Raw genomic sequence first — 13,294 nt, forward strand, 5'->3', positions numbered from 1 at the left:
TCATAAGGGTACTAACTGGACTCGAGAAAAGAATAGAAGACATCAGTGAGACCTGTTCCACAAAGATAAAAAAAAGTTTAAAAAGAATCAATCAGGGCAGCCCCGGTGGCGCAGCGGTTTAGCGCCGCCTGCAGCTCAGGGCGTGATCCTGGGGACCCTGGATCGAGTCCCACGTCGGACTCCCTGCATGGAGCCCGCTCCTCCCTCTGCCTGTGTTTCTGCCTCTCTCTCTCTAGCTGTGTCTCTATGAATAAATAAATAAAATATTTAAAAAAAAAAAAAAGAATCAATCAGAGATGAAAAGTGCAATAAATGAGATTAAAATAGGCTTGATTTCATGAACAGCAAGCTGGAAGAAGCAGAGGAACAAATTAATGACCGAGATGACAAGGTAATGGAAAACAATGAAGATGAACAAAAGACAGTGAAAAGAATTATGCAAAATGAAAACAGACTTGGGGAACTCTGACTCCATCAAATGTAATAACATTCATATATAGGAGTCCCAAAAGAAGAAAAGAGAGAAAGGAGGGCAGAAAGTTTTTTTGAAGAAATAATAGCTGAAAACTTGCCTAATCTGGGGAAGGAAACATACTTTCAGATCCAGGAGGCACAGAGAACTCCCATCAAAAATCAAAAAAAGCAGGCCTACAACAAGATGAACTGCAATTAAGTTTGCAAAATACAGTGATAAAGAAAAAAATCCCGGGGCAGCCCTGGTGGCTCAGCGGTTTAGCACCACCTTCAGCCCAGGGCCTGATTCTGGAGACCCAGAATCGAGTCCCACATCAGGCTCCCTGCGTGGAGCCTGCTTCTCCCTCTGCCTGTGTCTCTGCCTCTCTCTCTCTCTCTCTTTATGTGTTTCTCATGAATAAATAAATAAAATCTTAAAAAAAAAATCTCAAAAGCAGCAAGACAAAAGAAGTCCTTAAATTACAAGAGAAAATCCATAAAGGTAGCAGGACATTTTTAAACAGGAACTTTCCAAGCCCAAAGGGAGTGGCATGATGTATTCAATGTGCTAAATGAAAAAAAAATCTGCAGCCAAGAATACTCTATCCAGCAAGACTATCACTCAGGATAGAAGGAGAGTTCCCAGAAAAACAAGAACTAAAGGAGTTCATGACCACTAAACCAATCCTACAAGAAATATTAAAGAGGACTCCTGGAGTAGAAAAGAGAGATCAAAAGTGACAGTATAAAGGCAGGAAACAAAAAAGCAGTAAAAATGAATATTTCTGTTAAAAAAATCAGTCAAAGAACATACAAAAAACATATATCTAAAACATGGGGAGAAGAGGAGTAAAGAATGGGTTCAAGCTGAAAAACCATCAATTTAAGACAGACTGCAGAACACAGAACAGGTTACATACAAACCCAACGGTAACCATATATTAAAACTGCTAATTGGGATCCCTGGGTGGCGCAGCGGTTTAGCGCCTGCCTTTGGCCCAGGGCGCGATCCTGGAGACCCGGGATCGAATCCCACGTCGGGCTCCCGGGATGGAGCCTGCTTCTCTCTCTGCCTGTGTCTCTGCTTCTCTCTCTCTCTGTCTATCATAAATAAACAAATAAACCTTTAAAAAAAATTAAATAAAATAAAACTGCTAATAAACATGCAAAGAATAAAGACAAAGAAATCCAAACATAACAAAGAGGTGAAAAACCTAAACTCCAAAAACTGTAAAACACTAATGAAAAAACTGAAAATGACACAAAGAAATGGAAAGATATTCCATATTCATGGATTGGAAGAAAAAATATTGTTAAAATGTCTATACTACTCAAAGTGATCTACACATTTAATATGATCTTTATAAAAATACCAAGAGTGTTTTTCACAGAACTAGAACAAACAATTCTAAAATTTGTATGCAGTTATGGTTCACTAAACAGCCAAAGATTCCAAATAGCCAAAATAATCTTGAAAAAGAAAAGCAAAGATGGAGGCATCATAATTCTGGACTTCAAGTTATATCACAAAGCTGTCATAAACAAAACAGTATGGTACTGGTACAAAACAGGATGCCTGGGTGGCTCAGTGGTTGAGCGTTTGCCTTTGGCTCAGGTCATGATCCCGGGGTCCTGGGATCGAGTCCCACATCGGGCTTCCTGCAGGGAGCCTGCTTCCCTCTCTGCCTATGTCTCTGCTTCTTTCTCTGTATCTCTCATGAATAAATAAATAGAACCCTTAAAAAATGGATTAAAGACCTAAATGTGAGACCTGAAATCATAAAAATCCTAGAAGAGAACACAGGCATTAATTAACTTCTTTGCCATTGGCCATAGCAACTTCTTTCTAGATATGTCTCCTGAGGCAAGGGAAACAAAAGCAAAAACCAAAAACGAACTTTTGGGACTACATCAAAATAAAAGCTTTTGCATAGTGAAGGATGTAATGAACAAAATTAAGAGGCAACCTACAGAATCGGAGAAGATATTTGCAAGGGACATATATGATAAAGGGTTAATATCCAAAATATATAAAGAACTGAGAGGCACCTGGGTGGCTCAGTTGGTTTATTGGCTGATGTTGGTTCAGGTTAGGATCTTGGTATCAAGAATTAAAGCCCCATGTTGGGCTCTCTGCTCAGCGGGAAGTCTGCTTCTCCCTCCCCTTCTCCCTCTGCCTCTCATGCTTGCTTGCTCTTTCTGAAATAAATAAAATCTTTAAAGAAAAGAAAAAGAAGGCAGCCCTGGTGGCACAGTGGTTTGGCACCGCCTGCAGCTGGGTGTGTGATCCTGGAGACCCTGGATCGAGTCCCACGTCGGGCTCCCTGCATGGAGCCTGCTTCTCCCTCTGCCTGTGTCTCTGCCTCTCTCTCTCTATGAATAAATAAATAAATAAAATATTTTTTAAAGAAAAGAAAAGAAAAGAAAAGAAAAGAAAAGAAAAGAAAAGAAAACTGATACAACTCAACACCCAAAAAACAAATAATCCAATTTAAAAATGGGTAGAAGAACAGACATTTCTCCAGAGGAGATATATAGATGGCCAGCAGACACATGAAAAGATGCTCATCAATATCAGGGAAATGCAAATCAAAACTACAATGAGATATCACTTCACACCTGCCAGAATGGCTAAAATCAACAATGCAAGAAACAAGAGGTGTTGGCAAGAATGTAGAGAAAGGGGAACTCTCTTGCACTGTTGGGAATGCAAACTGGTGCAGCCAGTGTGGAAAACAGTATGAAGGTTAGAAACAGAACTACTCTATATTCTACCAATAGCCCTAGTTATTTATCCAAAGAATACAAAAATATTAATTCAAAGGGATACATGCACCCCAATTTTATAATAGCATTATTAACTATAGCCACATCACGGAAACAGCCCAAGTGCCCATCAATTGATCAAAGGATAAATAAGATGTGGTATATATACAATGGAACATTACTCAGCCATAAAAAAGAATGAAATCTTGTCATTTGCAAGGACATAAATAGTGCTAGACAGTATAATGCCAAATGAAATAAGTCAGTCAAAGAAAGGCAAATACCATATGATGTCACTCATATGTGGAATTTAAGAAACAAAACAAATGAGCAATGGGGTGAAAAAAGAGAGAGAAAAGGCAAACCAGGAAACAGACTCTTAACTGCCTAAATTTACATTTGTTGAAAGGGAGCCTGAACCAGGAAGAGAACTATTAACAGAGATACTTTTACCTAAGAAACTCATCTGTGTAACAGGACAACCTTTGTTTTCCAAAAATCTCTCACCTTCTTTTGAATGGCCTTCCTTCAACTTGTAGCTCCAGATCCCCATCCCTTTCCTTGGCTCAGGATGTCTTATAAGCTTCAATTACCTGGCTGTCCCTTAGGTCTTACATTTTTATGGGGCTCCCATACATATGAAATTTGTTTTTCTCCTGTTAATCTTTTTTTTTTTTTTCTTTTTCTGTTTTAGATTTTATTTATTTATTTGAAAGAGTGAGAGAAAGAGCCTGAGTGAGGGGAGGGGCAGAAGGAAAAGCAGACTGCCTGCTGAGCAGGGAGCATGATGGGGGTGGGGGCTGGATCACAGGATTTGAGGATCATGACCTGAGCTGAAGGCAGAGGTTAAACTGACTGAGTCACTCAGGCACCCCTCTTCTGTTAATCTTTTGTCAATTTGATTATTATACCAGTCAAAGAATCCAGAAGGGATGAAAGGAAAATTATTCCACTCCTTGAGCTGGCAACAACAAAGGAATCCTCAGTGGCTAGACACTGCTCTCTCTGGGGCTACTGCAGCTGTGAGATCCTGAGATCCAAGAGAAAGGCCAGCAGAAGTTAAGAATTCTTACTTTCTTAGTCTCCCAGATCTCTGCCTTGCAGGGTCTGATGGATGTGAGAGTAATCAGAATCCTTTTCTTTTTCTAAATTTAGATTAGCAGAAGAAAATAGTTGGGTGAACTAGTTTCTTTGGTATAGCCACTTTGGTAAAAGTTTGTTATGAGGACACTTGTTTACCATCAATGCCTTTCCTCCCAGTGATGGTCACTGTTTTCTTTTTTCTCTGTTGTAAAATTTGGCCAGACAGTAATGTGGGTTGTATCCCACTTGTGGCCAGATATGTGTCTTTGACTTTCTTTCTTTCTTTCTTTCTTTCTTTCTTTCTTTCTTTCTTTCTTTCTTTCTTTCTTTCTTTTTCTTTCTGGTTATCTTTGGAACTAAAATTTTTGGATTATGAGAACTACATCTTTTACACTCTCCTTTGGAAATGTCTCTTTCATAAAGATTTATTGGTTTGATCCACAATTGAGATTAACATAAGATCATAAAGTCATACTTGTCAATGGACCCTTTGAATTAGCCAGATTTAAAAGAAAAAAAATAGGGGCGGCCCGGGGGGTTCAGCGGTTTAGTGCCATCTTCGGTCCAGGGCCTGACCCTGGAGACCCGGAATCGAGTCCCACGTCGGGCTCCCTGCATGGAGCCTGCTTCTCCCTCTGCCTGTGTCTCTGCCTCTGTGTGTGTGTGTGTGTCTCTCATGAATAAATAAATAAAATCTTAAAAAAAAAAAATAGAGAGCTATCATCCCAAACAAATGTCATATTGATCCATATCAGAAAACCATGTTGAAAAGTGGATATAAAGTAGTAGCTAGCCTTAGGGACTCCTTTAATAAGATGAAAAGAACATAAATTGGACTTAAAAATTAAAGTCCACATCTAATGTAAATTCTTCCTCTGTACTTTTTTTTAATTTATGATAGTCACACAGAGAGAGAAGCAGGCTCCATGCACCGGGAGCCCGACGTGGGATTCGATCCGGGTCTCCAGGATCGCGCCCTGGGCCAAAGGCAGGCGCCAAACCGCTGCGCCACCCAGGGATCCCTTCCTCTGTACTCTTATGCACACTTTTAAAATCCTCTACTCCCTGTCCCTGATGCTCCAGAAGACTTTGTATCTCTGGACCCCTGATCTAAAATCCCTCCTCTCAAAATCCAGCCGGATTGCCTCAGCAAATTCCCTTAAATCCCAAAATTCCTGAAGTTTTCCCAGAAAATCCCTTAAACTCCCACCTGCCTGTTGACTTCCTTCTCTTTGTAAGATTTACAAGCACTCCAACCTGATCTCCAGGCACAGAGTACAAAGATCACGCATGTATATACTAAAAGCCAGGAAATGAATCTAGCAGAAGCACCTGAGACAGAAGATAAGACTTGCTTTGTTGCTCCTTACAATTCCTCCTACTTTCCAGGGCTCTGTAATCAGGTGCTGCCAGATTTAGGCCTTCCCATGCAATGTCCTTTATGAATGCATCCTGGACATCCACCACAGAATTCACATCCCCTAGACATCAGCTTAAGTGCTTCATTTTCAAGGAAATTTATGGAAAGAACTCTGGCAAGCACATGTTTCTGATAATTTTTAGATCATAAAAGTGAACTGGGTAAGATTTTTCCAAAACTAATGGGAAAAAAAGTAGATTCAAGTGGAACAAGAATTAATTACATGGAACAAAATGAACTGACGATGATTATAATTTTTATGCTTTTTTATTTGAAATATTACTGGTCCTTTAATGTTTTGTTTTTCCAGATTTAAGAAATTTTTTCTCCTAAGGTACCTAAGCCTTAGAGCAACTTAGTAAAATGTACCTTTACATACAAAAATGAAACAGTTACTTTTTTCTCCCTACCTGGTCCCTCCAGAATTTGGAAACTCTTAGTGATGATGAGGGAACAGAAGGCTAGCTAAGGACAAAGCACAAGCTGACACCCTACAACCCGCCCCCACCCCAGCTCCTGGGTGGGATACGTGTGACATTCCTCCAGGATGTTCCCAACTGTCTTAAAATCAATGCCTTGCTAGAGGGAAAAACAACCTTCACTTGACAATGGCAAAGCCTCCAGTATCTCCTAGGTCTTCTTTAGCATATTAAAGTCCTTTTGGAAACCTCCCTTTTCCTTGCCTCCCCCAACTCCCAAGTATGTAACCAGAACTAAAACTGGTTCCTTTTCCTTAACACCTTTCAACTGAAGCTGAGATGACTTGCTATAAACTTCACAGAAATCACAGTAGCTCGTGTTTAGACAATCTTCCTTGTGCTTGTTGCTGTGTGCACAACTCAAAGTTTACCATATGACATCATTAAAGACATTCAAACTGCAAATCAGGAAAATCTGTCAGATTGCCACTGCCTGCCTTCACTCATTCTGAAGATGCTTTGAGTCCGGACATCTAGAAATCTTGACTGGCAGCTTTCAGGACTGACAGGACTGAGTTTATCATTGGCTCCAACCATTAACCTTTGTTTTTCTTTTCCTTCCATAGAAATTCCTCTTATTAATTAATTGTACAATATAAGCCTAACTTTGAGAGCCCACCTGCAAGACAACCTCCTAAAATGAGACAAAACCAAATGTTTAACTAAATTGACCTATTCTCAAGACTGAGACTGGTATAATGAGATATGCAACAATCTATCAACTGAACTTCTAGACTGTGAAATTTCTTATTTGAAGTTTCAAAGACTAGACTGAAAGGGAACAGAATTTATCACCCCAAAATATGTCACTTTGGCATGAGGATTATTTTCAGCTGAAGGCAATCAAAACCCAGCAGATTCAGAGGAAGCTCTCACCTCCCCCATCAACTGCCTTAATTTACACTGGAAAGGGGGTTTATGGGCAGCCCAGGTGGCTCAGCGGTTTAGCACCACCTTCAGCCTAGGGCCTGATCCTGGGGACCTGAGATCAGAGTACCACGTCCGGCTCCCTGCATAGAGCCTGCTTCTCCCTCTGTCTCTCTCTGTATCTCTCTCTCCTCTCTCCTCTCTCTCTCGAATAAATACATAAAATCTTTAACAAAAAAAAAAAAAAAAAGAGGAAAGGGGGCTTATACCAGGAAGACAGCTATTAACATAGATCCCTTTTTACCCAAGAAACTCTGTGTAACAGGCCAACATTTGTTTTCAAAACATCTCATTTGCCTTCCTGTGAAAGACCTTACCTGTGTGTTGCCAGACTCCTGCCCCTTTCCTTAGGTCAGCATGTTATAGAAGCCTCAATAACCTCATTACCTTTTGGGCTGCAGATTTTTATGGGGCTCCTGTACAAATGAAATTTGTTTTTCTCCTCTTAATCTGCCTTATGTCAATTTGATTATTAGACCAGCCAAAAAACCTAGAATGGGAGAGGGGAAATTTTTTCTGCTCATACACTGTCATATGGCTGTCAAACTTCTATGGACCAACAGATTCCTAACTCTAACGGACATACACATACTGATTCCACCAAATAACCACGAGACAAATAACCACCAAAACAGAAAGATTTAGTGATGTGTCTTGCAAAAATTACTGGATTGTGAGTTAGGGAACCTGAGTTTTGGCCTTGATGCTATCACTGTTACATTGGGTATAAACTTCCTTTTCTCAGGATTTGTTTCCTTAACAACAAAATGAGCTTGATGACCTTTGAAGTTATATCCAGCTCTAAGTAGTCTGAAAAATAGTTTAAAATAAATTTTGCTTCATTAATTTATTTTATAGAATGTTTTAAAACTAGTTTTAAGAAAATTTAAACTTACCTTTCCAAATGTGTGTGAGATCCAGCCACTTCTTGTTAATTTGTCTCTATAAGCCCTATGTAAGGAGAATAATATGGGTTAAAAGCAAATGAACTTATAGGAAAAGAACATTAAATGTAACCTCATGATGATATCTGTGGAAAGGAAATTATTCAAATAAATACTGTATTCTTTACAAAATGTTTAAGGTAACAGAACTTGAGTAGACTGGCATAGTTCACATTATTTTCCTTATTTTCAGGAAGAATGAGTAATATTAATACTAATCATCAACAATGAAATAATTATTACTAACAAGGTAAAGAAAGAGACTGAGATATTGCTCAGACTATCATGATATAATATTTGGAAAGGAGAGGAAACTTTTAAAGGTTTTAATTTGCTTACAGAAGACATATATCTTTAATATTATTTAACCAATAGTTTAAGTGAAACCATGCCAGTACACTCCAACATTGCATAAAGACAACACGATTCCAATAAAGCTGGTGTACCAAATGTAACACTACAGAAGAAACCTTAGGATCACTACGTCTTGCTGCTACACTCAAATCATCAGACAGATGAGACTTTTTTTATTTCCTATTTATAAACCTCTCTAGAGAGAAGATTCCACAACTTTCCTTAGGAACTATTTCCAGTGTTTCACAATCAAGATTCCTTCTTAAGTCTAATCAAAATCTCCCATGGCCTCGCCTAAATCTACTTAGTCATCTAAGAATAAAGAGAATATTTATTGAGTATCCTCTGCCTCTGAGTCATTGACATTTTAAGACAATTATTCAATTATCCACAAGACTTCTCTTATTCTGGGTTAATGGATATTATTCCTTCAACATTCCCCTTAGAGCACATTTCTTATATCCTGTGACCTATTTATTTATTCAGGATTCTGGTAAGGTCTGCCTGGATTTGAGTTTCTCTCTCTCTCTTTTTAAGATTTTATTTATTTATTTGAGAGAAAGAGACAGAGAGACAGAGAGATAATGAGATAGAGCATGAGCAGGGGAAAGGGAGAAGCAAGCATCCTGCTCTGTGGGCACTCGATCCCAAGACCAAGGACCAGATCCAAGCCAAAGGCAGATGCTCAACTGGCTGAGCCATCCACTGCCCTTGAGTTTCTCTTTTTATGTTCTGTACTCTGAAACTCTTTAGAACATATTCAGAATTCCCATGGGACCTATGGAATCTGCTTGCTCCCTAAAATTTTTATCTCCCAGAATAATATTAAGCAATATTACCCATATCATCCAAAATATAGCTTTGTTATCACAGTGCAATACAAATTTTTTAAAAATTTAAAAGTTCTGACTCTAGCTCACAAAATAAAATAAGGGCAATGCAATTTTAGCTTTGTGGTACTCCTGTCCAAAAGCCAAGAAATTATTCAAGTGGTATTTCTCAGGAAACAAATGTTTAGACTCCTGGGAGGAAGCCAGAAATCTGGAGTGGGTGATGCAGTTCTTGGCTCCCCAATTCTTATGTCACGAGAGAAATATTTTGGCTGAGCACTAGAGACTCATCCTCATTTCCAGACCACTTCATTTTGTGAAGTTAGATTTTTGGAGAATTACATAGTGCATCCCAAGGTGCATCTTTATGGTCTAATTGCCATATTCTATATATCTGAAACTTGAACTCTTGGAATGTATGAAGGTATTGCCAATATAAAAGCTGCCTTTCTATATATTACACAATAGCATGAGAACTAATGCCTCTGTAAGGTTTCTGTCTTCTATTACCGAATCAGATTCCTGACAAGAGAAGAGAATGGTGCCTTCTGAATGTAATTCTGGTGTGGCTTACAATTGAGACCAACTTGACATATAGGCAGAATATTTATTTGTAATACAGTTTGAGGAACCTAAAAAATTAGTCTGGTTCAGTATGTGACTTGCACTTTTAGGTTCTCAAATGTCTCCTCAATAAGACCTATACTATGGCCAGTCTATTTGGAATTTCAACCAGTACCAATCCACACCCCCAGTAAACCTATTTCTGTATTTTACAATATATAGTATCATGTACCTATTTAGTTACATAGTTGGTTATTTTGTCATTTATTGCTTGTCTCCCTCCTCTAGACAGTAAGCTCCTTATAGAATATATTTTTGTCTATTTTATTCACTAATTACACCCAAGTACCTGAAACAGCACCTGACACTCATTAAGTGCTTAATAAATATATTGTAAATGAATGAATGCGTTGAATAGTCTATATGAGGGATAGCTAGTATACAGATTGGCACTCTGACACGCTATTTTAATACAGTAATGAAGGCATCGATCATCGGCTAAATCACAAAGTTGAAAATAGCCAGTATAATTCATCCAACTGCAAATTATTATTGGATGTTGCTTTTGTTTACTCATTTCAAAACATTTATTCAATGCTCAGAAGTTGTACTTTATCATCATGTATATAGATATATATTCATAAACACAATCACATGTATTGTTTATAAACACTTAGACAGGGCACACATGCAAGCAAAAGGAGTAAAGGAGAAAAGCAGAATGAATGTGAAAACAAAACAGAGTCAACCATGGACTGATTGGTGAGGTAGTAGGACAGCAAGTGGTTTTTGCAGAACTGAAGAGAACACAAAAACGTTCAGAAAAAAAAAAATCAAAAGCTGATGTCAGAGCATAATTAATAAATATCTCAACCAGATCTCTAATCAACCTTAACTTTGATCAGACAGGATAAGTCAGCCTCACTCCATATAAGCCTCACTCCTTTTATTCCTGTTTCTGGGATCCCCACTTATTAAAAACACGAGATTTTAACAGCAAGCTCCTTTTTCCCAAAGTGACATATCTCCTTGGTTTCATTAAATAGCTCTAGTGCATTTTCTCACACATGCACAAAAAGGTATTTGGTTACTTTAACAAAATAGAAGTGAAGTCTTAGACTTGCCTTCCCATGATTGTAAACCTTCACATTCTCAGGAAATGAGTTCTCAAACAGAACAGAGAAGTTGCCCCACTGATTTCTATTTTGTGCTTTCCACTTTCATTTCTTATCTCTAAATGACTTATTTTTAAGTAGAAGTAACTAAAACAAGAACAAAGGGAATGCTAACAACACTTCAACTATAAGAGGCATTTGGAAACAGTAGGCAAAGCAATGTTCGTCATCTCCTTCTCTCCTTTCAGAAACTTCTGTAACTTTTACAGCATGTTCACTGAAACAATTCATTTCGACAGCATACCAAGGGCTAAACACATTAAAAGGTATTTGTTTTCATTTTCAAGACCTTGTTAATGTTTTTCTGCTGTCATTTACTTTTCTTAGTTTTTTCATAATACTAAGCTTCCAGAGTAATTTAGATTTGAAAAATAACAGTATGAATACATCAGAGCTGTACATGGCTTTAAAATTTATCTTTATTTTTGCATGTGAGTTTTATAAGAAACCAATGAAATAGGTAGAACAGGAAGTATTCACCCCATTTTCTAGGGGAGAAAAATAAAAATGCATATTTCAAGATCATGTGACCAAAACTATCTATGTATTTAGTAAAAGAACTCATGCTGTTTTAGTCCTTGCTGTCATTTAATGTAGGCTACAAATTTCTATTTCCATTTACCAGATATTGGGCACCTACTACTGCAAAACCAAGAACTATATACTGTAGATATAAACATAATACACAACCCTCCCTCCCTCATGGAAATTAGTATTTAATATAGAAAATAGATATGCAAATAAATATTGCCAAGATAGTAAGATATGGGATTATATTAAGACATTGGCTTCCCGACTTTGTAGATAATAAATTCTATGCTGTTTTCTTATTTTGAAGGTACTCTCTCATGAGAAGTGTTTATTTATAAATTATACATGTGTAGTGTCCTAATTAGCTAATATTTTAAGACACAGAACATACTTAGGGTGAAGTTTACTGCTACTGTAGAGGATATAAATTGATATACCAAAGTCTTGTTAATTTTGAACTTTGTAGGACATTTTAAAACAAGTCTAATTAGATTATCATGATTTTGGAATTTGTTTTGTTTGTATTTATTTTCTTTTTATGTATTTAAACTAATAGTGGGTTGAAAAGAACACTGTCAATTTCTTGTTCACTTGTGTTTACATTATTAGTAATATCAATATTCTTTGCAGGAATCTCACAAAATGATGGTTAGTTTATTAAAAACAAACCTGATAATCTGATTGAGAAATTTAACTGGGAATATATAAACTGCAACGTCTTGCAAGATGATGAAATTAAACTAATACATGAGTTTTTCTGTCTACTGCTCCACACTTTGGCCCCAGACAACTCACAAATATATGACATTACATATAATCCTCTGTTGTCAAACACACTGACAACATTGTTTTTACATGCATGTAGGAGTGTTTGTGTGTAATTATATTTATTTCATTCTATTTTATATAATTATTTTCTATAATAAAACAGATTATATTTAATATATTTTTAAAGATTTTATTTATTTATTTGAAAGAAAGCACATGCATACAAACAGGTGGAGAGGGAGAAGCAGACTTCTTGCTCAGCAGGAGACAGATGCAGATCCCAGGACCCTAAGATCATGATCTGAGATGAAGGCAGCCACATAACCGACTGAGCCACCCAGGCACACCAAAACAGATTATTTTTTTAAAGAAATAGCTTTCTTTGGGCAGCCCTGGTGGCTCAGCGGTTTAGCGCCGCCTTCAGAGCGCGCTCCAATCCTGGAGACCCAGAATCGAGTCCCATGTCGGGCTCCCTGCATGGAATGGAGCCTGCTTCTCCCTCTGCCTGTGTCTGTGCCTCTCATGAATAAATAAATAAAATCTTTTAAAAAATAGCTTTCTTTTTTTAATTAAGGTTTTATTCATTTATTTTAGAGAAAGACAAAGAGCGGGGAGGGGGGCAGAAGGAGGAGAGAATCCCAAGCAGACTCCCCACCAAGCACAGCACTCAATTTGGGGCTCTATCCCACAACTGCAATATTACAACCTGAGCTGAAATCAAGAGTCAGATACTCAAAAGACTGAGCCACCCAGGCGCCTCTATTATTTTTGATTAATAAAACATAAACATTCTTATATGCATACTCAACCCCAATATCCATCTAAAATGATACTTAGAGTACTCCTCTTTAGTTTGGGATACCACTGCACCAATCTGTTCAACAGACTGAATTTCTGAATTTTGTAAGATTTTCCAGAAAGGACTAAAATGAAAAATGTTTTCTGTTGCTTTCTGATCCCTAGCTAGAAAATATTTAAACATGGTGTCTCAAATTCAATC

At 37.6% G+C, this 13,294-nt stretch overlaps 1 protein-coding gene across 2 annotated transcripts in view; it reads right to left on the reverse strand.

Annotated features, from left to right (window-relative positions):
- The window catches only part of LRCH2 (leucine rich repeats and calponin homology domain containing 2), a 215,062-nt gene that overhangs the window by 39,316 nt on the left and 162,452 nt on the right, over nucleotides 1-13,294 (reverse strand). For both annotated transcript variants that reach the window (XR_007409431.1, XR_007409430.1), the window contains exon 26: nucleotides 8,025-8,079. The gene's annotated coding sequence lies outside the window, so the exon portion shown is untranslated. The remainder of the gene's footprint in view (nucleotides 1-8,024; nucleotides 8,080-13,294) is intronic.

Source organism: Canis lupus, chromosome X, assembly GCF_003254725.2.
Source record: "Canis lupus dingo isolate Sandy chromosome X, ASM325472v2, whole genome shotgun sequence".
NCBI classification, from domain to species: domain Eukaryota; kingdom Metazoa; phylum Chordata; class Mammalia; order Carnivora; family Canidae; genus Canis; species Canis lupus.